Here is a 23,905-nt window from a genome sequence, read left to right on the forward strand (position 1 = left end):
CATGCACAACAGTGTGCGCATATTCCCACAAGGTCTCTAAAGAAAGCGTATATTGCATATGCTGCCTAGAGTGTCTCACTGTGTTAGAAAATGTAATGTATAGCTTGTTTTGCTTTAATATCATGAAACTTACATAAGACAGTTACAGTTAAATTAAGACAAGGCATTTTTACACCTACTGTTTTCATTGTACAGTGGCAAGGGCAGAATTAATACTTTCAAAATATAAGGATATTACACCATTAGTTAAAAACAAATAACCAAGTAATTCATGTTATTTATAGTGGCTTACATATACTATAATGTTTTACATTCTTTTATATAGTAAGGAGGATTCTATTATAATACAGATTCATACAATTAACACCCATAGAGATTTTAACCTATTAGTTGAACATAATCTATTAGTAACAACTAAATATACCATACACGAGACATTCTTCAGAATAGACTACATACTAGGCATTTCAGTATCTTTGAAATAGTCAAATTAATTATACAAGCACATAAAATATGTCCTCTTACCCATATATGAACATCAGAAAGAAATCTAGGAAATCCCCAAATATTTGAAAATATAGAGCATAATACTAAACAACTCATGATTCACAGAGTATGTCTCCAAATGAAACTGAACAATACTTTGGAATGAATAAAAATGTAAGCGCCACATTTCGAAATTTATGGAACTAAAGCAATATTTAGAGGAAAACTAATACTTCTAAATGCCTATATTAGAAGTATCTCATCCATATTAAGAAATTAGAGAAAAAGAAGAGTAAACTAAATCCAAAATAAGCAGAAGAAAGAAAATTATAACAATTAGAGCAGTAATTGCTGAAATAGAAAAGACAGAAACAACAGAAAAAATAAATAAAACCAACATGAGCTTTTTGTAAAGATGAACAAAACTGACAAACCTTTAGTCTGACTGACCAAGAAAGAAAGATGTGTTATACAAATTACAAAAATCAAGAATGAGAGAGGGTACATCACTACTGACCCTACAGAAGTTAAAGGATTGTATGGACAACTAATTAGCAAATTTAATAAAGTGGGAACATTTCTAGAAAGATTAAAAACTACCAAACCTGATTCAAGAAGAATATAAAAATTTGAATAGGTAATTAACCAGTAAGAAAACTGAATTAGTAACAAAAACTATATCCAGAAGGAACTATGTAAAACGCACACCTAAAACCACACTTAATGGTGAAAAAGAAAAGTTCTCTATCTCTTAAGAAAGGGAATGAAACAAGGATGTCCATTGTGCCCATTCTATTTAATATAATGCTAGAAGTTCTAAGCAATACAATAAGTTGCATGCACGTGTAAGAAGTAGGGCAGGAGAGAAAGAAAGAGAGATTAAAGGCATCTGGATTAGAAAGAAAAAAGTAAATCTGTCTTTTTTTTGGGGCGGAATGCAAATTACATGATCTAATAGGCAGATAATTCAAGGAATACACCACACACACACACACACACACACACACACACATCTTAGACATACACAAAAATACCTGAAAAATAATAAACTGGTTTACCTCATTAGCAGCATATAAAATCAATATTTTAAAATCATTCATATTTCTAAATCCTAGCAAGGAATAATCTGAAAATGAAATTAAAAATATTCCACTCACAGTAGTATCAAAAAGGATATAAATACTTAGAAATACGTTTAACAAAGGAAATGAAAGATTTTTACACTGCATTCTATGAAATATTTCAGAAAGAAATTAAGATCTAATGGAGATATGGTCTAATTTCATATATTTGAATAATATAGTTGAGATGACAAGTCTCTGTAGGTCAATCTATTAATTCACTGAAATTCTTACCAAAATTGTAGCAGGCTTATTTTGTAGAAATTTACCAGCTGGTCTTAAAATTTGTATGGAAATTAAAAGGGCCTAGAATAGTCAAAACAACATTTTTAAAACAAGAACAAAGTTGGAGAACTGACTTACTCCTCAATTTCAAAACTTAGTATGAAGCCATGGCATAAACACAGTGTGGTACTGGCATAGAATAGAAACAGAAACAAATCAAGCAGAATTGAGAATCCAGTAACAAATTTTACATTTATGGTTAATTGATTTCAAAAAAACTCTTCAAGACAAGGCAGTGGGAAATATTATTTTCAACAAGTGATTCAGGGAAAATTGGATATCCGAATTAAAAAATAATCTAGACCTTTATCCCATAGCATATAGAAAAAATAGCTAATAGCATGAGCTAAATTAAGAGCTAAAAATTCAAATTTAGATTAAAACATAGGAGAGTCTGCGTTTCTCCACACCCTCGCCAGCATTTATCATTTATGGACTTTTTCTTAAATTAATTTTTTATTGCAGGACAGTCTATTACAATGTGTCTATCTCTGGTGTAGAGCACAATATCCAGTCATGCATATACATACATATATTGATTTTCATATTTTTTGTATTAAAGGTTATTACAAGATATTGAACATAGTTCCTGGTGCTAGACAAAAGAAACTTTTCTTAAATCTATTTTTATATATAGTAGATAAGATTTATAACTCTCAAACTCCCAAATTTATCCCTTCCCCCCCTTCCCCGGTAGACATAAGATTGTTTACCAAGTCTGTGAATCTGTTTCTGTTTTGAAGATGAGCTCATAGTGTTCCTTTTTTTGTTTTTTTCAGATACCACATGAGTGATATCACATGGTATTTTTCTTTCTCTTTCTGGCTTACTTCACTTAGAATGCCAATCTCTAGGTCCATCCCTGTTCCTGTAAATAGCATTATTTTATTATTTTTATGGCTGAGTAGTATTCCATTGTATAAGTACACCACAGCTTCTTTATCCAGTCATCTGTCGATGGACATTTAGGTTGGTTCCATGTCTTGGCTATTGTAAATAGTACTGCTGTGAACATTGGGGATTTTGAATTAAGGAACCCTCTGAATATATGCCTAGGAGTAGGATTGCTGGAACATACGGTAAGTCTATTTTTAGTCTTTTGAGGAATCCCCATACTGTTTGCCATAATGGCTGCACCAAACTACATTCCCACCAACAGTGTAGTAGGGTTCCCTTTTGTCCACAACCTCTCCAGTGTTTATCATTTGTGGACTTCTGAATGATGGCTATTCTGACTGGTGTGAGGTGATACCTCATTGTAGTTTTGATTTGCACTTCTCTGGTAATTAGCAATGTGGAGCATTTTTTCATGTGCCTGTTGACCATTTGTATGTCTTCATTGGAGAATTGCTTGTTTATGTCTTCTGTCCATTTTTGGATTAGGTTGTTTTTTGTTATTAAGTTGTATGAGTTGTTTATATATCCTGGAAATTAAATCTTTGTCAATCACCTCATTTGCTAATATTTTCTCCCATTCCATAGGTTGTCATTTTGTTTTACTTATGTTTTCCTTTGCTGTGCAAAAGCTTATAAGTTTAATTAGGTCAGATTTGTTTATTTTTGCTTTTATTTCTATTGCTGAGTAAACATAGGAGAAAATTTTCATGAAATTTGGCCAGTCAAGGGCTCTTAGATACGGTACCAAAAACAAGATTCCTAAGGGAAAAAATAAAATAAATTGACTTTGTCATAATTGGAAACTTCTGTATTTCAAAAGATACCATCAAGAAAATTAAGACAAGCCATACACTGGGGGAAATACTTGCAAATTACACATCTGATAAAGAATTTGAATTTAGAAAATATGAACAAGACTTGGCATGATAATGTGACAAACTGTTAAAAAATGTTCAAGTTATTTAAAGATAGATTTTATTAAAGAAGAAATAAAAATGGCTAATAAGCATAGGAAAAGTTATTCAAAATTCTTAGTCATTAGAGAAATGTCAATACCACAATGAGATACTACTTCATCTACTCACTAGAAAACCTATAATAAACATGAACAGTACCAGGTGTTGGTAAGGCTGTGGAAAAACTGGAACCTTGTACATTGCTGAGGATAATGTTAAATGACACAGCCACTTTAGAAAAATAGTTCAGCAGTTTCTTAAAATGTTAAAATATGCTTTCTATACAATCCGGTAATTCCACTCCTAGGAATCTAACCAAGTAAACTAAAAATATATATATATATATACATATATATATATATAGTCCACATGAGATTTGTAGGTAAATGTTCATAGCAGCATTACTCATAGTAGCCAAACCAGGAAATACTCCAAATGTCTATCAGATTGTGCACAGAGAAACAAATGTGGTATATCAATATAATAGAACTACTTATCAATAAAAGGAAACAAACTATTGATAAATGCCACAATGTGAATGAATCTCAAAAATCAAATAATAAATATTTTATCAGTAATAGAAGCCAGATGCAAAAGACCACATGTTGCTTGATTCCAATAATATGAAATATACAGAAAAAGCAAATTTACAGTCGGAAAGCAGATTAGTGGTTATCTAGGGCTGCAGTTAGGAAAGGATTAACTGCATACAGGTACAAGGTAACTATTTGGGGTGGTGGAAGTGTTCTAACAGATGTCAGTGATGGTTGCTGCATTCAGTTGTTTTATTGAAACCACTGGATTGTACATTTACAATGCAAAATATATTTTATAGTACATTAATTATCGCTCAATAAAACTTGGGGTTGGGGGAAGCAACTGCAGTATGAAAAACTCTTTGTCATTTAATTCCTACAAATTTGAGGATTGCCTTTCATCAGATCAATTCTTATTACATGTCAGTTCCTGAAATAATTCCTGTTGCTACAGAGAAGAAAGAAGCTGGTCAGCTAGATTTGGGTCATGTGACAAACTCTGCATCTGGAGCCTTTGGTCATTCTCTCCTGATCAATAGGAAAATTGTGCGGAAGTTACTTCACCAAAGGGAATTAGTAGAAGGAGAATAGATAGATGCCAGGCGGGCAGAACAATAGTAAAAAGAGGAGAGAAAGGGCAAGTATACCACCATTTCCAAGGGATTGTAAAGTTCGGCTTTAATTGAAACTGAGTACTTCCCTTTGTCAGGCTAAGATAGAAGCCAAAATATTAGAAGCCAGTATTGGGTACCAGAAGCAAAGAGAAGTAGGGATGTCATCAGTGGGTCTGAAATCTTCGTATTCAGTATACAGAGAAGACTGGGATACCTGGACTTCTCTTCATTGCATGCAGGTCTTGGGGTGCACAGACAGGTCAGTTCCTAGGCTGGGCATCTGTAGCTTTAGCATGATCCACAGTCCTGGAACGAAAACCATATGGGGAAAATTTTTTTCCTTTTTAAGTTAAGATAAAATTAGCCTCTAACAATGAAAGAAGGCAGAGAGAAAATGTGGTTGTATTTTATTCTTAATTGTAGTTGAACATCATTTAACCTTGTTCTCTTTTTTCTTTAAGCTTTTTTTTTATTGATTTATAGTCATTTTACAATGTTGTGTTAAATTCCAGTGTAGAGCACAATTTTTCAGTTATACATGAACATATATATATTCATTGTCACATTTTTTTTTCGCTGTAAGCTACCACAAGATCTTGTATATATTTCCCTGTGCTATACCGTATAATCTTGTTTATCTAATCTACATATGCCTGTCAGTATCTACAAATTTTGAACTCCCAGTCTGTCCCTTCCCACGTCCCCCACTTGGCAACCACAAGTTTGTATTCTATGTCTATGAGTCTGTTTCTGTTTTATATTTGTTTTTGTTTTTTTTTTTTTTTAGATTCCACATATGAGTGATCTCATATGGTATTTTTCTTTCTCTTTCTAGCTTACTTCACTTATCTCCAGGAACATGCATGTTGCTGCAAATGGCGTTATGTTGTCTGTTTATATGGCTGAATAGTATTCCATTGTATAAATATACTACCTCTTCTTTATTCAGTCATCTGTTGATGGACATTTAGGCTGTTTCTGTGTCTTGGCTTTTGTAAATAGTGCTGCTATGAACATTGGGGTGCAGTTGTCATTCTGAAGCAGAGTTCCTTCTGGATATATGCCCAGGAGCAGGATTCCTGGGTCAAATGGTAAGTCTATTTCTTAGTCTTTTGAGGAATCTCCATACTGTTTTCCACAGTGGTTGCACCAAACTGCATTCCCACCAGCAGTGTAGGAGGGTTCCCCTTTCTCCACAGCCTCTCCAGCATTTGTCATTTGTAGACTTTTGAATGATGGCCGTTCTGACTGGTGTGAGGTGATACCTCTTTGTAGTTTTGATTTACATTTCTCTGATAATTAGTGATATTGAGCATTTTTTCATGTGCCTATTGATCATTTGTATGCCTTCCTTGGAGAATTGCTTGTTTAGGTCTTCTGCCCATTTTTGGATTGGGTTGTTTGTTTTTTTCTTATTAAGTCATATGAGCTGCTTATATATTCTGGAGATCAAGCCTTTGTCAGTTTCATTTGCATAACCTTTTTCTCTTTAAAGGCAGCTGGAGTAAATTCCAATACTCTAACATGTCTTTGACAAAGGACTAGATGTTTTTTCAGGGCAAAGTTGAAAAATAAATCAGTGAGCTGGAGATCATTTCCATGATCTGTCTCTGCCATGTGCTAACTCTGTTATGGCACTAACATGCCATTTAATGTATCTGAGCTTTAGTTTGCTCATTATACATTTATTAATGCAATATTTTTTTGACCTTCTTTACAAGAACTGAGAGACTATATGAAATCCCACAGTAAATTGCAAAGCTCTTTAGAAATTAAAGGTATATTTTATTTAACTTGAACATAAATCCATACATTTATTATCCCTAAAAAGCATGCTAACTTTTTAACATATATTGTAATACCTCTGAAACAACCTCTAAATATATACTATAGAAATCCTGCTCAAAAATGCCAAGTGTTTTTTCAAGAGTGAAAAAAACTTAAATATCCTATTGAGTGTGTAGTTTTTTTTTTAATAATTTGCCTGTCAGAATATATTTCTTACAGGTTTTATTTTAAATTACTAAAATTTTTATTTTAGAAATATTGCAAAAATAGTACAGAGAGTTTCCATTTACACCATATATAGTTTCCCCTATTTTTAACATCTGATATCAGTATGGTGTATTTGCCACAATCAAATAAGTAGTACTGGTTCAGTATTATTAACTAAAGTCCACACTTTATTCAGATTTCCTTAGTTTTTGCCTAGTATTCCTTTTTTGTTCTAAGATTTTGTCTAGGATTCACACTACATTTAGTTCTTGTTTTTTGATGACCTTACCAGTTTGAAGGCCTACTGGTCAGTTATTTTATAGAATGTCTCTCAACTAGGATTTGTCTTATTTTTCCTCATGATTACGCTGGGTTATGTTTGGGGAAGGAAGACCACAAACTAACATGCCATTTTAATCATATCATATCAAGTGTATATACTATCAATATGGCTTATAATATTGATACCAATCTTGACAAGCTGGTTGAGGTGTTGTTAGCTTTCACTATTATATAGTTACTCTTGTATCCTCCCTTTCCATACTGTGATCTTTGGGCGTCAGTCACTACGTGTAGCTCAAGCTTAAAGAAGGGGCAATTATACTCCACCTCCATGAGCATAAAATTTCATAAATTATTTATAATTCTTTGGCGTGGGAGATTTGTCTGTTGCCTATGTATTTATTTATTCAATCATTTGTATCAGTTGAAATCTAAGTATGTATTTTAAACTTTGAGCTATAATCCAGTAATGTTTTACTTATTTTGTTGCACAAATTATTCCATCTTAGGCCATCTGGAAGCTCTTTTAATGAATCTTGCTTTCCTTTGACATACCTCTATGATTGTACAGTTTGCTTACTTCGAACACTTCCTTACTTTCTGGCAGTACACAATTTTGAGGCTCATCCTGTGTATTTCCTGCCCTAGTCATAGAATCAACCATTTCTCCAAGAAGTCATGGTTCTTTTTATTGGAGAATGGTATTAAAAGGTAGGTGTGGTCTCTGCTGTTAATGAGTTCTTGCTTTTGGGTCTCTCAGCTGGCAAAGCAGGGAAATGGATGTGTGTGTACTCACCCGTGTATATACATATCTCTATAAATATTTCTATATGTAACAAGCTATATTTATATTAAGCTGAACATGAGTTCATACTGATGTCTACACCTCTAATCCATTACCACATGGATCATCCCAGCCTCTTCCCTTTGCTTAAATATTGCCTCCCATGCCAACAGTGAGAAATCTGAATCCCTTCATTTGCCATAGATTTACTAAATTGTTCAATCCCAGTGTAAATATGTCTGTTTTACGATCCTCTGACCTCCTACGTGATTATTTTTTAAAATTTGCATTGTTAAGTTTTACTCTTTATGTCATTGAGTTCTATGGGTTTTGATAGATTTTTGACAGTATCATTAATCTTGTTTTCTTTCAATCTTTTAATTATTTCACTTCTGTTTTCATTCTGGCCATTGACTTTGAAATTTATCCTTCTAAATATATTTTTTAAATTTTTTTATTGAATGAAAGAGTCTTTAAACTCTAGTGCTTTACAAATTTCAAAAGTTTCACACATATGATTTCATATAATCCAATAATAAACCCTTTTTTCTCCCTACCCCTTTAATGTCCCTCCCCCTTCCCTCTTCCCAATTGTATCTCCTAGTTTGTTCTCTGTATCTGGAGTCTGTCTCTTGTTAAATTCACTAGTTATATTTTTTAGATCCCACTTATAAGTGATATCATACATAATTAGTCTTTCTGTCTCACTTATTTCACTTAGCATAATGTCCTCCAAGTTCATCCATGTTGCTGCAAAAGGCAAAATGTCATTCTTTTTTATGGCTGAGTAGTGTGTGTGTGTGTGTGTGTGTGTGTGTGTGTGTGTGTACGTACTCACATCTTCTTTGCCCATTCATCTGTTGATGGATATGATGGACACTTAGGTTGCTTCCATACCTTGGCAACTATAAATAGTGCTGTGATGAATATTGAGGTGCATGTATCTTTATGAATTAGTGTCTTTTTTTTTCCAGGTATATAACCAGGAGTGGGATTGCTGGATCATATGGTAGTTCTATTTTTAGTTTTTTGAGACCATACTGTTTTCCACAGTGGCTGCACCAAATTATATTCCCACCAGCAGCATATGAAGGTTCCCTTTTCTCCAGCTCTTAGCCTTGTTATTTCTGGTCTTTTTAATGACAGTCATCCTGACAGGAGTGAGGTGGTATCTCATTGTGGTTTTGATTTGCATTTACCTGATGATTAGTGATGTTGAACGTCTTTCCATGTACCTGTTAGCCATCTGCTTTTCCTTTTCAAAAAAGTGTCCATTCAGTTCTGTCCATTTTTTAATCAGATTTCTTTTTTTTTGATGTTGAGTTGTGTGAGCTATTTATATATGTTGGATATTAACCCTTTATCAGTCATAACATTTGCAAATGTCTTCTCCCATTCAGTAGGTTGTTTTTTAGTTTTGTCAGTGGTTTCCTTTGCTATGCAAAAGCTTTTAAGTTCAGTTAGGTCCCATTTGTTTATTTTTGGTTTTGTTTCCTTTGCTTTAGGAGACAGATACAAAGAAATATTGCTATGATTTGTGCCAAAAACTTAACTGCATTTGTTTTCCTCTAGAATTTTTATGGTATCTACGTTTTTATCTTTATGGAGTCTTACATTTAAGTTTTTTTATCCATTTTGAGTTTATTTTTGTGTATAGTATTAGGGAATGTTCTAATTTCGTTCTTTGAAATGTAGCTGTCTGGTTTTTACCACAGCACTTATTGAAGAGATTGTGTTTTCTCTATTATATATTCTTGCCTTCTTTGTCATAGATTAATTGAGCATTAAGTATGTGGGTTAATTTCTGGGCTCTCTACTCTGTTTCATTGATCAATGTGTGTTTTTGTGCCCGTACCATTCTGTTTGGATTACTGTAGCTCTATAGTATAGTCTGAAGTCAGGGAGTATGACTCCTCCAGCTCTGTTCTTTTCACATAGCAAGTATTATGGCTGAGAAATATAATGACCAGAAGATTCCAACTTTCTTCTCTGGCTAGAGGGTGGATCTAAAATAAGTAAAATAAAGAAATTTACTAGAAGAATTGGGCAGCAGAGAGTAACAGAGAGTTAAGGGGGCATCTGGAGAAGGAGAAGGGTATTGAGAATCAGTACACTGAAAGAGAAAATGGGAGCACAAGTTTGGCTGTCAATTTAATAGACTTTATGTAGGATATTCTTGAAGATTTTATTAGGTAAGACAGGATGGAACAAGCCCAGAGCAAACTCAGTTTACCCAGTGAGGTTCAAATTTGTTTTGGTTCCATGCCCCTCTTACCAGAATTAAACATTCTGTTGCCCCCAGACAACATTAGACAGAAAACTATATAAATTCTAAGTGCAATTTTGCTTATACTGTGCTAGGTGATTTCTTGTTGCAGTATCTATGTGGGAAAACTATGGAATGTATACTCTTCATGTAGTGCTGTATAAAGAAGATAGATTCATCCTTATATAGCAGTATTTGAATTAATCTGAAAAAAACCCCATGAGAATCTTGAATTAGAGGCTCATGAATATCATCAAATGATTAATTTTAATTTTTGTCATAAATCCTTGTTATATATCTAATCATCAAGTGGCATTACAGAAGGTGAAGTTTCATGGATGGATAAACATTATGAAACGTGCAGTCAGTTCAGCCAAAGCAAGCAAACCTTACTTAGAGGTGAATAATATGTTTTTATATGGAGAAGCACTGAGTAAACTCTAAGAGGAGGTAGTTGGCTTAATTACTAAAATAATTAATTTCTTGGAAAAACTAAATGAATTATAAATAAAGCTAAAGACAAATCTTAAGGGTGAATAGCAGTGGAATGATAAAGAGAAGAAAAAGGAGTGAATAAAAGAATGAGTCACTTTGAAAATATGCTTTTTACTGATGCAGCATTTAAAAAAACCCAATCTCTGCTCCAAAGTTATTCTCCTTACGTGTTTTAGTAAAGCTATTTTGAAGGTAACATTTGTTTTCTTTATTCAAAATTTACAATACTAGTATTAATAATTTATTGAGCAGTTACTATGAGCCAGGCATTGTGTTAATCTCTCTAGACATTACTTCACTGAAGTCCTCCCAAGGATCTTGTGAGGCTGGTATAATTGTCTCCAGACATGTCCAGACGCAGACACCAAGGCTTAACAAGTTTCCATGTTTGAGGTTCATGTTCACATAAGGAGAAAAATCAAATTCAGTAATTATTTAAACCAAAGGTTTACTACAAAATTCAGTTCTAAATACTGTATTCATAGCAGCTTATTTTGAATTTGAGAAAAATAATGTCATAGTCTGCTTCTGGGAGAGGGGGCACCTGCATTGTAACAGCACCCAACGTGAGTCTTACTGCTCCTGTGTGGCTTATTTAGGAATCATTTAAATATTTAACCTATTTGTTAGGTATACTTAATATAGATACCTTTTAATCATATGAGTTAGTCATTTTAATGGTGGTAAATACTGAGGTCTAGAGAGAGAAAACTCAAAGAACCCACTGTGTTTACTTATGCATATAAAATATGAAAGCATACATCTGAGGTGTACAAATGCATAAAATATTATTTCAAAATGTATTTAAAATAAGATCTTGTACTTGATGTAAGAACAACATTCCAATCTCTCTCTTTGAATTGTGTCATCTATATTGCAACAAGAAATTTTTGGAATCTCAGTTTTATTTAATGTAGGTCACATTTTTCTTCCAGTTCTAGAAAATCAGTGTGGCAGACTGTTGGAGCCATTGACAACTGTTCAAGCTAGCACACTGAATTCAAAAATTACCATCTGATAGGTGTAGCCATAGTGATAAATTTGTCACAATCTTACATTCTTTCCAACGTGGTTTAACAGTTTGGAATTCATTCTACAACATATTCTGCAGTATTTATATTTCTGCCAATGTAAATTAAAAAAAAAAAAACTGTCATCCTTTTGACATGTAATTTTCCTCATAGTAGGTCAGACTTTGTATTTGTTTCTGGAACTTGCTGCAACCTCAATATTGGCCTGGAGGATATAAGGGTTGGTAGGAATCTATCCTGAGTAAAATTTTCATCTCCTTGAAAGAAGAATGATCAAAGCCTGCATTCAGTGATCTTCATATAAAGCAGGATTAAACTCATTAGATGGGGAAAATTATTCCTTCTGTTAGCAAGCAAACAACAGCTTCAGTAAGGGATTCCAGAGACTCAGACTGACCCAAATCCACCATAATTTGTCTACTCTAGTATTCAGATTCCCACTCTTCCAGCCAGGTTCCCAGATTCAACACTGAAAACCTGCTGAGCCTGTGATGTTAACTTACTTACTGTGTGTCTTTCTCTGGTGTACAGCACAATATTCCAGTCATGCATACACATACATATATTTGTTTTCATTTTTTTTCCATTACAGATTATTACAAGATACTGAACACAGTGACTTACTTTTCAATGCTCTAAACCATTGAATCAAACTCAGTATCTGGTTTTCAGATTCATTGATTCAGGGTGACAGTTCCACCAATGTCACAGAAGCTTTATATAAAGGTGCTCTAATTGTGCCTTGAATGAATAATTTAAAATCCTGAACTTGTCATTTTGAAGCTCCCCAGTGCAGTCAGAATTCTAGCCTGGAGCGTCTGTGGGTTAAATATATCAACCAAAACAATATGTACATTTTATAATATATAAAGTATATAAGCACACTAATCCCATTAGCTTAGGGCCTCACAGTTATGACCTCATTAGCATTTACCCCTAAAGTTATCTCCAAATACTGTCATATTGGAGGTTAAGGTTTCAACACGTGGATTTGGAGGAAGTGAAGGCCACAATTCAGTCCATATCATAGGATTTCTTTAAAGATTAAATGAGATCATTCATGCTAAGTATTAAACCTAGTAAGAGCTCAGTGTCTATTTTCATTGTTATGCTGCTGTTGTGAGTACAGAGCACCATCTGAAACAGGCCAGCCAGGTCCACTGCTCGACACCCACTGTGGATGGAGTTCACTGACTGAGGGACAAGGGAAGGAAGCCGTGGTGCTGACATGCAATAGCAGACCTGACTTTCAACAGATTTGCCAGAAAAATTTACATATAACATTTCCTCATTTCTCCAACTGAGATAATAAAAGACAAACCCTCCTACCTTCCCACTTTCTTTTTAAGGAAAGGAAAAAGTATGCAAAATTGTAGGATGCCAGAATACTAGGCAAGCCTGACTAAAAAGAGAGATCCCTCCAGTCTTAAGTTTCAACCACCTACAAACGTAGCATTTGGCAAATGGCTGTGAAAAATGTGTCCTTCTGCATTTGGGTCTCTGAGTCCCCATTTGATGTTTTATCTACACCCCTATAATCTACAAACACACAGACACCACCGTGCTAGTAAAACAAAAATGGAATGACCCTATTCAAATCACCGAGGGAAGAGTAACAATTCAATAAATTAAATAAATGGTTTTAGGATAACTAATCTTCATTCCAAACAAAAAATTGATAAAGTTAAATGTGTGTTATATACCATACAAAAATGAAGTCCACACAGTATTAAAGAGCTAAGTACAAAAAATAAAAGTAGAAAATACAGAATCTTTATAATTTTGGGATGAAGGAAGCCTTTCAAAAAAAGTCAAGAGGAAATCCAAACCAACTAATTGGTACTTTAATCTAAAGTATGAATAAACAACGAAATATTGACCAGCATATTAGGAAAGCCATCTGCTACAGAGAGGACCCAAAAAGGCAAAAAAAAAAAAAAAAAAAAAAAAAAAACATCCCTGCAAGAAGCAATAATTGGTGAAAATAATCTACAAATTAAAAAATAAATCTAAAACTCTTTGAGTACACTCAGAGATTAGAGAAGCTGTTATATTTGCCAAATGATATCTCTTAAGGTGCTACTAAAAAAAAGTTTGAGAACTTTAAGGCCAAAGAGAAGCCAACCAACAGATAAGACTTCTCTGTGCAGTCAAGACTTTCATGTTATCTTTTCATTGTCTGTCTATCCAGTATGAGCTGATAGCCGAGGATCACTGGGCATTTGAAGGAGGGCCGTATATGACCATCAAGGGTCAATAGGGCCGGCTGGGCTGTAATGAATGCCAGGTCTTAGATTCCATAGGCTGACTTGCTTACTCCGCACACATCACTTCCAAAGGGACTCAAGTCGATCCAAGTCAGTTTTGTCAGGCTAACTGCTTGTCAGTATGGATGCGTTAACTTGGGCATGCAGATTGTTTGTCAAACATCTCACATCCAGTGTACCTTTTGTACAGTTCACGAACACATTCAAATAACTAGACAATGACTAGAATCTCCTTAATGCTTTTCTTCTGTTCTACATGCAAATTTTATATTTAGTCCTTTGTTTCACTCTCCTCAAGCCTCACTTTAATGCATGTCAGAAAGTATCATACTAAGGTGTGGAGTAGTATCTGTCAATGACTGAATTGTTGGTTTCCTCATTCAACCCACATTAGATTGTTGAGGAGAAAAAGAACAGGTTTCAAAGGAAAGGCAGGAATTCTTAAAATGTTGGCTTGGGGCCCTTGATTTTAAACTTATAACACTGTCAATATCTTTATTCCCCTATTAGTACTAACCAAGATGTTTTGAACAACATTAATATGTATTATTTTGATATAAAATAGTCATATTTTGAGTTACATATATTTAAAATCTATTTAATGTCATTCCAAAAATATATACTTTGCACACGTACTTTAAGTGATTCAGAAATGCTGACTTTTGCCATGCCATTTTGTGCTTTTAATTCTATTTTATGAATGTTTACTTTTAATATTCTCCCCTTTTCCCCCCTTAGGCCCATGTTGCTGAGTTTATTGCTGAATGATTTCCTCCATTTATATAAATTCCCAGTCCACCTAGCTACATTTTTGTTATTCCTTTCTTCCACTCCTGTGCTCTGAATGCTTCCACCTCTTTTTCCAGACCACTGCTTTCACTACCTCACCAGAATTTCAAGCAAACATATGACTCAGCAATGAAATTGTACCCATTTACTATTTTCATTATTAATACACTTGAGAACAAAAATATATTTGGATGAAACAACACACTTTATGTAGAGGACACACAAATACTATGGACAATGTCAAATTGCACATAATTGCAAACATGGCTTGAGAAATAACCTTGAAAATATGTTGGTTTTCTGTACAGCTTTCTCTTCTTGAGTAAATATGGTAAATAAAATACCTAATGAGGAAATACAAGGCTCTTAATTTTAGTTAAAAAAAAATAAAAGGTTTATGTAATGGTATGAATTGTTTAAAGAACAGGAAAGGTCATTTCTTTTGTTAACTATGTAGATTTTGATGGGAAATACTGTGAGTACACAGTATGTATAAAATTTTTAGAATGTTGCCAGGCTTAACTACAGGCGGCACCACTCACACAGACTATGATAAGAGTGGACCACTTAATGTTTGTAAAATGCATAGCCAGGATAACTATATATATAGCATTCCTATCCGCCAGGCTTAAGTACAGAATGTATCAACAATCCATTTTTTAACATTGATGTATGTTTGTCTAATTAATGCACTACAATCTGATACACTATCAGATGTTTTCTTTCTGCATATATGAACAGCTTGCTCAAATCAAATCAAATAATGTGAAACATTTGGGAGCAAAATGTTATTTATCTAAAAAAATTATAAACAAATGCTTACAGAAGTGATAATATTAAATCATTTTAGATTTTTAAAAACTAGTTTTGAATAGGTAGAAACCTCTTTTTATCTCTTACTGGGAAAATGTTTGTATGTATTCCCATTCCACTGAAGTTAAAATGAACTAATCCAATATAGATAATATCTAGAATGTGGTAAGTACTTTTGAAAGATTTTCCATTGAGGAAAACAGAATAAAGTGCATTAGTCGTAGAGATACAGTGTGACCAGATACAAACATATCTAGCACCCCAAAAGAGTCCCTGTCCCAGTTAATATCTACCCAGGCCCAGAATCCTCTCAGAACCTTCTGCAGAGATAACTATTCCGACTTTATCAAGTTATTTTTTTCTGTTCTTATAAAATTATCAAATATGTACAGTAAATAGGCTTTTGTGCCTCATTTTCTTTTCACAAAACATGGTTTCTGTGAGATCCATTCCTGTGGTCACTTGCATAATTCATTCTTTGTTATTACCATGTATATATATAGTCCAATATTACACCATAACTGATTCTAACTTTCATTTCTTTTTTAGCTGAAGTATAGTCAGTTACAGTGTGTCAATTTCTGGTGCAGAGCCATAATGTCCCAGTCATGCATATACATACATATATTTGTTTTCATATTCTTTTTCATTAAAGTTATTACAAAATACTGAATATAGTTCCCTGTGCTATAGAGAAGAAATTTAAATATATATATATAGTGGCTAACATTTGCAAATCTCAAACTCCCAAATTTATCCCTTCCTACCTCCTTTCCCTGGTAACCATAAGATTGTCTGTGAGTCTGTTTGTTTTGTAGATGAGTTCATTAATGTCCTTTTTTTCCTTTTTTTTTTAGATCCCAAATATGAGTGATATCATATGGCATTTTTCTTTCTCTTTCTAGCTTACTTCACTTAGAATGATGGTCTCCAGGTCCATCCATGTTGCTGCTAATGGCATTATCTTATTCTTTTTATGGCTGAGTAGTATTCCATTGTATAAATTTACCACAGCTGCTTTATCCAGTCATCTGTTGATGAGCATTTAGGTTGTTTTCATGTCTTGGCTATTGTAAATAGTACTGCTGTGGACATTGGAGTACATGTATCTTTTCGAATTCAAGTTTGCTCTGGATATATGCCCTGGAGTGGGATTTCTGGATCATATGGCAAATCTATTTTTATTCTTTTGAGGACTCTCCATACTGTTTTCCATAATGGCTGCACCAAACTACATTCCCACCAGCAGTGTAGGTGGGTTCCCTTTTCTTCACATCCTCTCCAGCATTTATTGCTGGTGGACTTTGGAATGATGGCCATTCTGATTATTGTGAAGTGATACTTCATTGTAGTTTTGATTTGTGTTTCTCTGCTAATTGGCAGTATTGAGTATTTTTTTCATGTGCCTTTTGGCCATGCGTATGTTTTCATTGGAGAATTGCTTGTTTAGGTCTTCTGCCTAATTTTGGATTGAGCTTTTTTGTTGTTGTTGTTACTAAGTTGTATGAATTGTTATATATTCTGGAAATTAAACCTTTATCAGTCACATTTGCAAATGTTTTCTCTCATTCCGTAGGTTCTCTTTTTGTTTTGCTTACGGTTTCCTTTGCTGTGCAAAAGCTTGTAAGTTTAGTTAGGTCCCATTTGCTAATTTTTTTCTTTTATTTCTATTACCTGATAGACTGTTCTAGGAAAACATTGCTGAGGTTTATCGTGTCTTGTCTTATATTTAAATCTTTAAGCTGTTTTGAGTTTATTTTGTGTATGGTCTCAGGGAGTGTTTTCTTTGAAAATGAATATGAAATTAGAACCACTAGAAAAAGTATAAGCATCAAAGTGATATACCCTTTAACTGCACTAAGAATAAGTCTGGTTTACTTTTCACCATGTAATGCAACTAAGAACTCAGTATGATCATCTTCATTCTTTTGATGAGTAAAATTTTACATTTCTTAAAACTCTTGACCTGAGAAGTTATTCTATTCTACATAGCCTAATGATAACAAAACTAGTATACACCATGTATGTGAATTGTAGAAAATGTGTGCAGACATGTGTGTTGATGACCTAGGAAGTAAAAACCTAATTAAAATTAAATCAGCTATATATTTCATAGCCTGTAGGTATTAAGCATATGGAACATATTACGCGTAGGTTTAGATCTGCACTGGCTCTGCTCTAGTCACGGGTGAAATTCTTGCTGTGACTTTTCATCTAAACTCTACAGCATATCTATACTAACACTTCACTAACACACCATTTTTCTTACATTATTCTAGTTATTTTATTTGACCACATTGTTCATATTGAAATTAACATAGGAAGATCGCAAGTCCTCTAAGAAGAAACTGTGGACTCAGCACATAAACCAATATTCCAGCAACATTTTTAGGTTTTATCAAAAAAAAAAAAAAAACTTGGAAAACACTTTATTTCCTTAATAATTATGATCAAACAGATGGTCCCGATTGTGTGGGAAGAAGGCTTTTTTTTTTTTCACTGCAGCACTTCATTCATTGTGAATACATCCTGTCTTGTTTGCATTCACTACCCATAGTTAGCATTGCATTTCATTAAGCTGCCAAAGACCCAATGGACTTTCTTAATGTCAGAAACATATTTTGAATAAACTTTAAAAACTGGAATACTTCCATTTTCAACAACTAATACTTACTTAATTAAGTGACTGTTTATTAAGGCCTTACTATAAACCAGGCAACTGGGTGGAAAGTTGGTGATACAAACGTGAATACATGACAATCCCTATCTTCAAATGGCTTGTTACATCACTCATTGGTATGATTTCAGCATACAGATTGTTGCTGACAACTTTATATATACAAATTTTAAGTGATGGACTATCTTTTTGTTGACGTAAAAGATAGAATAACACTTACGTGTAAGCTTACCTTGTCAGTGCATGCCCCTTGTCCAAGTATCGGGATACTAAGAAAAAAAAATCAGTAACAATATGACATCATATTTTCTCCTTTTTTGGTCTTACCCACTTTTTATAGTTTTAATAGATTCATTACCTTGGTATTAAAATCATAGGAATGCAGATAATTCATACTAACCAAATGTATATAATTAATATCATTCTGTTACTCTCTGCTCATTTTTCTATATTGGTATGAAGGGTATGGAATGTAGGAGGAGGAAAGAGTGTTGGTCAGAGTAGAGGTGCACACCCAGGGTGAAGGGGAAGACAAACTTTCTATCATTAAACAGATGAATCCTTTATTTTCTCTTTTCTGTAGCCATCTATCATTACGCCAAATATAACTATTAAAACCTATAAGCACACTGTTATAAATAGTGACCAGGTGTGTACAGTAATTAATTTCATAGTCATTCCACTGTACCTAGGTGTATGTGTACTTTCTAAGAGAATAAATTCTTATATATCCTTGTAAACTGAGTGAATATCATCATGAATTAAATACTTATAAAATATTCCCTAAGTGAATCAAAGCAATAAAATACAATATTTACCATTCTTATTTATATATACAATTGATTCTCATTTTTCATGGATTCTGTATTTACAGATTTGCCTACTCACCAAAATTTACCTTGAACCCCAGTCAGTACTTCTGGAGCCTTTATGATCATTTACAGACACGTACAGAGCAGTGAACACTTTGAGCCAGCTGACGTGCACATCCTCAGCCAAGGTCAAGTGAGGTGACACACTGCCATGTTATTTCAGCTCTTCTACTTAAACAAATGTTCTTCTTGTGGTCTACTTGGCACATTTTTTCCTTTTGCATTTGTATGCTTTTGTTGATGATTTCACTGTTTAAATGGCCCCCAACCATAGTGATGAAGTGCTGTCTCGCGTTTCTAAGCACAAGAAGTCAGTGATGTGTCTTACGGAGAAGATTCATGTTAGATAAACTTCATCCAGGCTTGATTTAGACTGCTGTTGACCATGAGTTCAGTGTTAATGAATCAATAATAGGGTACATCCAGAAAAAGAAAAAGCAAATTTGTTTATCTGTATGTGAGGCCATGCCAGAAGTGCTAAGTAACATCTGTAGTGTGGGATGAAGCTATGGAAATGATGAAAAAGCAGTAAGATTGTGGATTCATGAGATGATGATTGATAATAAAGTGCAGCAGACAGCACTGTTGTGTACCTTTAAAGTTATGTTGAAACATAATCCCCAATGTGACCATATTTGAAAGTATAGTTTTGGGGATACAATTAGGTCATGAGCCTATAGCTCTCACAAATGAAATTAATGCCCTTATATAAGAAACTCCCAATATCATGTGATATCACTTATATGTAGAATCTTAAAGAAGTGATACAAATCTTATTTACGTACCAAAAATAGACTCACAGATATAGTAAAGAAACTATAGTTACTAAAGGAGAAAGGGCAGGGAAGACATAAATTAGAAGTTTTGGATTAATAGATACAGATTCACGTTACTGTATATAAAATAAACAACAAGGACCTACTATTATAGCACAGGGATCTGTAGTATTCAATTGCTTATAATAACATACAATGGAAAAGAATCTGAAAAAAAAAAAAGATATTTGTAACTGAATCACCTTGCTGATTTTTTATTGAGGTGTAGTTGAAACTAATACTAACACTTTTATTGAGGTGTAATTGAAACTAAATCAACTACACCTCAATAAAAAACAAGAGACCCCATAGAGACCCCCCCCCCCCCACCTCTTCATCCATGTGAATCAGAGAAGATGGCTGTCTATGAACGAGGAAGCTGGTTCTATTAAACACTGACTCTCCTGGCACTTTGATCCCGGACTTCACAGCCTCCAGAACTGTGAGAAGTATTTTCTATTTATCAGTTTCAGATATAGTTTATGATACTTTGTTATAGCAGCTTGACTAAGACAAAAGACAAAACTGGTACTGAGAAGTGGGGAACTGCTGTGACAAATACCTACAAATGTAGCAAGTGGCTTTGGTACTGGGTAACAGGCTGGAAGAGTTCTGAGGTGGGTGCTAAAATATGGACATTAAGGATGACTCTAGGGAGAGATGAGAAAGAAAGCCTCAGTCATCTTAAAGAATACCTAAGTAATCATGAACATAAATCATGTAAGCAGAGATGCAGATGGTAATGGTCACTCTGATGAGGTCTCAGATGGAACTGAGAAACATGTTATTGGAAATAGGAGAAAAGGTGCTCCTTGTTATAAAATAGTGAAGAACTTGGCTGACTTGTGTTCATGTTGTAGTGTTTTCTGGAAGGTAGACCTTGTAAGCAGTGAAATTGGATATTTAGCTGAGGAGAACCCTAAGCACAGGGTTGAAGGAGTGGCTGGGTTCCTCCTAACAGCTTATTATAAAATGCTAGAAGAGAGAAATGATTTGAAGATGGAATTGCTAAGTGAAGAGGAACCATAACTTACAGATTTGGCAAATCGTCAGCTTAGCCATATTGCAGTAAATTGAGATGGCTTTTTCAGAAGAAAACACTAAGTGTGTGGCCAAGTGACTTTTTGATAAGGAGATTAATGTGAATATAAATCATGGACCTAAACAGCCATAGCAGAAGACAGGAACGATTCTTCAAGGCAAGGGAAGAACAATGACCCCAGAGGTCATCGTCCCTGCCATTACCAACACCTGCCCAGGGAAAAGAACTATGTCTATGGGTGTGGCCACCTCTCTGCTGCAGGTGGGTCAGGATGTGTCTGCCTAGGTGTCCTATTGGTGGGGCCCTGTCAGAGAGCTGCAGCATGGGTTACAGCCAGTGGAGCCAAGGCATGGGTGGGGCCCTGGCAAAGAGCCACAGAGTGGGCAGCACCCCTCCAGGCTGTGGGGAGGCACTGATACCCGAATAGGTCTGGAAGGCAGAGCGTCAAGCCAAAGAGGATAAGTAAAGAAACTTAAAGTCTAATTGAATGTGCCCAGTTAGGTTTTGGACTTATTTCCTACTGATCACTCTTTTCTTCTTTCGTATTTCTCCCTTTCGGAATGAGTATCTTTCCTATCCCTGTCCTACCTTTAAATTTTGGAAGCACGTGACTTGTTCGGTTTCACTGGTTCACAGCTGGAAAGAAACTCTGCCTCAGGATAAATCAGACATAAACCTCATGTCTCACCCATTTATGATTTAGCTGATATCTAGATGAGACTATGCACTTTAGATGTTTAAAGTTGATGCCAGAACAAGTTAGGAATTTGGGGACTATTGAGATGGAATGAACATATTTTACATGTGATTTGGTCAGGGGAAAGGGCTGGAATGCTATAGGCTGAATATATGAGTCTCCCCCAAACTCCTGTGTTGAAACTTAACCCCCAGTGTGCTGGTATTAGAAGATGGGGAGGTAATTAGGTCATGAGCATGGAGCCTTTAAGAATGGAATTAGTGCCCTTACAGAAGATGCCCAAGAGAGCCCCTTTGCTCCTTCTTCTGAGAAAAATGGCATCTGTGAAGCAGGATGAACATTCTCACCAGACAGAACCTGCTGATACCTTGGTCTTGGTCTTCCCAGCCTCTAGAGGTGTAAAAAAAACATTTCTCTTGTTTAAAAATCACCCTGCCTACAGTATGCCATTCTAGTAGCCCAAAGGGACTAAGACAATAGCTAACATTCTTCCCACTACCTTTCTATCACTCTGCGCACACTTGTAGTTTCATGATAACCTTCCATGGAGAGTCTTCAGCCCTATCCTCCTTTGTTGTCATTTTTCCTGTAAAATTTCATTTTGGTCTTGTTTATTTGTGATCAGGGAGTATAACTAAGTCCTTTCTGTCCATTTTGCTACTATCTGTATAGCCTCCATTTCTGAATAGCATTGTCTAAGACAGGACAAAAATGTAAGCTAAAATACATCAGAGATGTTTCTTTTATATCAAGTACTTTATATTTGATAAGGGGTCAGCCAAGTATAACTCAGTGTAAATGCAGCCAACCACTTGTTTTTATAAAGTTTTATTAGAATGAAACCATATGATTATTTATATATTATTTATGATTGATTTTTACTACAGTTGCTGAGTAGTATAGTTACAACTGAATTCTCATTGTCCTCAAAACCTAAAATATTTACTATCTAGCCCTTTACAGAAGAAATGTGTTTATCTATAACAAGACTACATCAAAAAAAAGATGACATGTTATCTTTATTCTTATCTAGTACATATCTACTCAATTTTAACCTGTTTAAGTATTATCATTAGCAACAGTAATAGTACCATCTTCAATCCAATGATATTTATAAAAATTGTTATAAAATGATTTCAAGTATCACCTTATTTTTCTGATTTCCTGCAGATAGTTAATATAAAATTGTACTAAAGTCTCAGTATCAAATCTCTGTTTTTCTTTACCTAATTTAATCAGTGTTATAGCCCTAAATGAATGCTTAATGTGCTTCCATCTTTTTCTACCTGGGTAGCACAGTGGCTTTCAACAAGGAACATAACCCATTTGAGCCAGAGTAAATAAAATGTTATCTATTGATTGGTGCTCTTGGAAGTGTGAGGGAGAATTTTTAGTATATGGCAGAAAGTCAAATGAGTGCCATTACTACCACCATTTTATAAAAGAGCTTCAGCTTTGAAGCCACATTTCCTAAATTTAATTTTCAAATATTCAATTTATACAAGTCTACATGTATATTGCTGTGTTAACAAATTAACCCCCAAATTAATGACTTAGAACAGTAAACACTTATCATCTCACATTTTCGGTTTCTTGATAATTGGAGTGAAGGTTTTAGTCAAGGTAGTACTTACCTGAGGGCTTGCCTGGGGCCAGAGGATTCACTTCCAAGTTCATACTCATGGATGTTGGCAGAGGCCTAAGTTCCTGTCTGTTGGCTAGAGGCCTTAATTACTCACTGCTTGAGCCTGTCCTCAGGGCTGCTTGGGAGTTCTCACACCATGGTAGATGGCTTCCCTCAGGGCAAGTGATCTGACAGAGTGAGCAAAGAGGAAGCAACAATGTCTTATATGAATGAGTCTTATAAGTCACATGTTGTACTTTAACCATATTGTATTAATAATAAGCAAGGCATTAAGTCCAGCCCACACTCCAGAGAGGGGATTTACGCTTCACCTCTTGAAGGAAGGAATACCAAAGAACATGTGGATAAGTAGTTAACCCTTGAACAACTCCAGGGGTTAGGGGCGCCAACCCTCAGCGCAGTTGAAAATCAGAGTATAATTTATAGTTGGCCCTCCTATACACAGTTCCTCTGTATCCGTGGTTCTGCATCTGAGGATTCAACCAACCACAGGTTATGCAGCACTGTACTAATTAATTACTACTGAAAAAATCCCACATA

At 34.6% G+C, this 23,905-nt stretch overlaps 1 long non-coding RNA gene across 1 annotated transcript; it reads right to left on the reverse strand.

The window, feature by feature from the left end:
* Nucleotides 1-1,905: 1,905 nt before the first annotated feature.
* Nucleotides 1,906-23,526, reverse strand: LOC141579360 (uncharacterized). Its single transcript, XR_012510563.1, has 4 exons — nt 23,355-23,526; nt 18,527-18,563; nt 5,110-5,201; nt 1,906-2,760 (listed from the first exon to the last, which is right to left on the reverse strand). It is a non-coding gene; the product is annotated as an uncharacterized LOC141579360 (long non-coding RNA).
* Nucleotides 23,527-23,905: the final 379 nt, after the last annotated feature.

The sequence above is a fragment of the Camelus bactrianus genome, chromosome 2 (genome assembly GCF_048773025.1).
Source record: "Camelus bactrianus isolate YW-2024 breed Bactrian camel chromosome 2, ASM4877302v1, whole genome shotgun sequence".
NCBI classification, from domain to species: Eukaryota; Metazoa; Chordata; class Mammalia; order Artiodactyla; family Camelidae; genus Camelus; species Camelus bactrianus.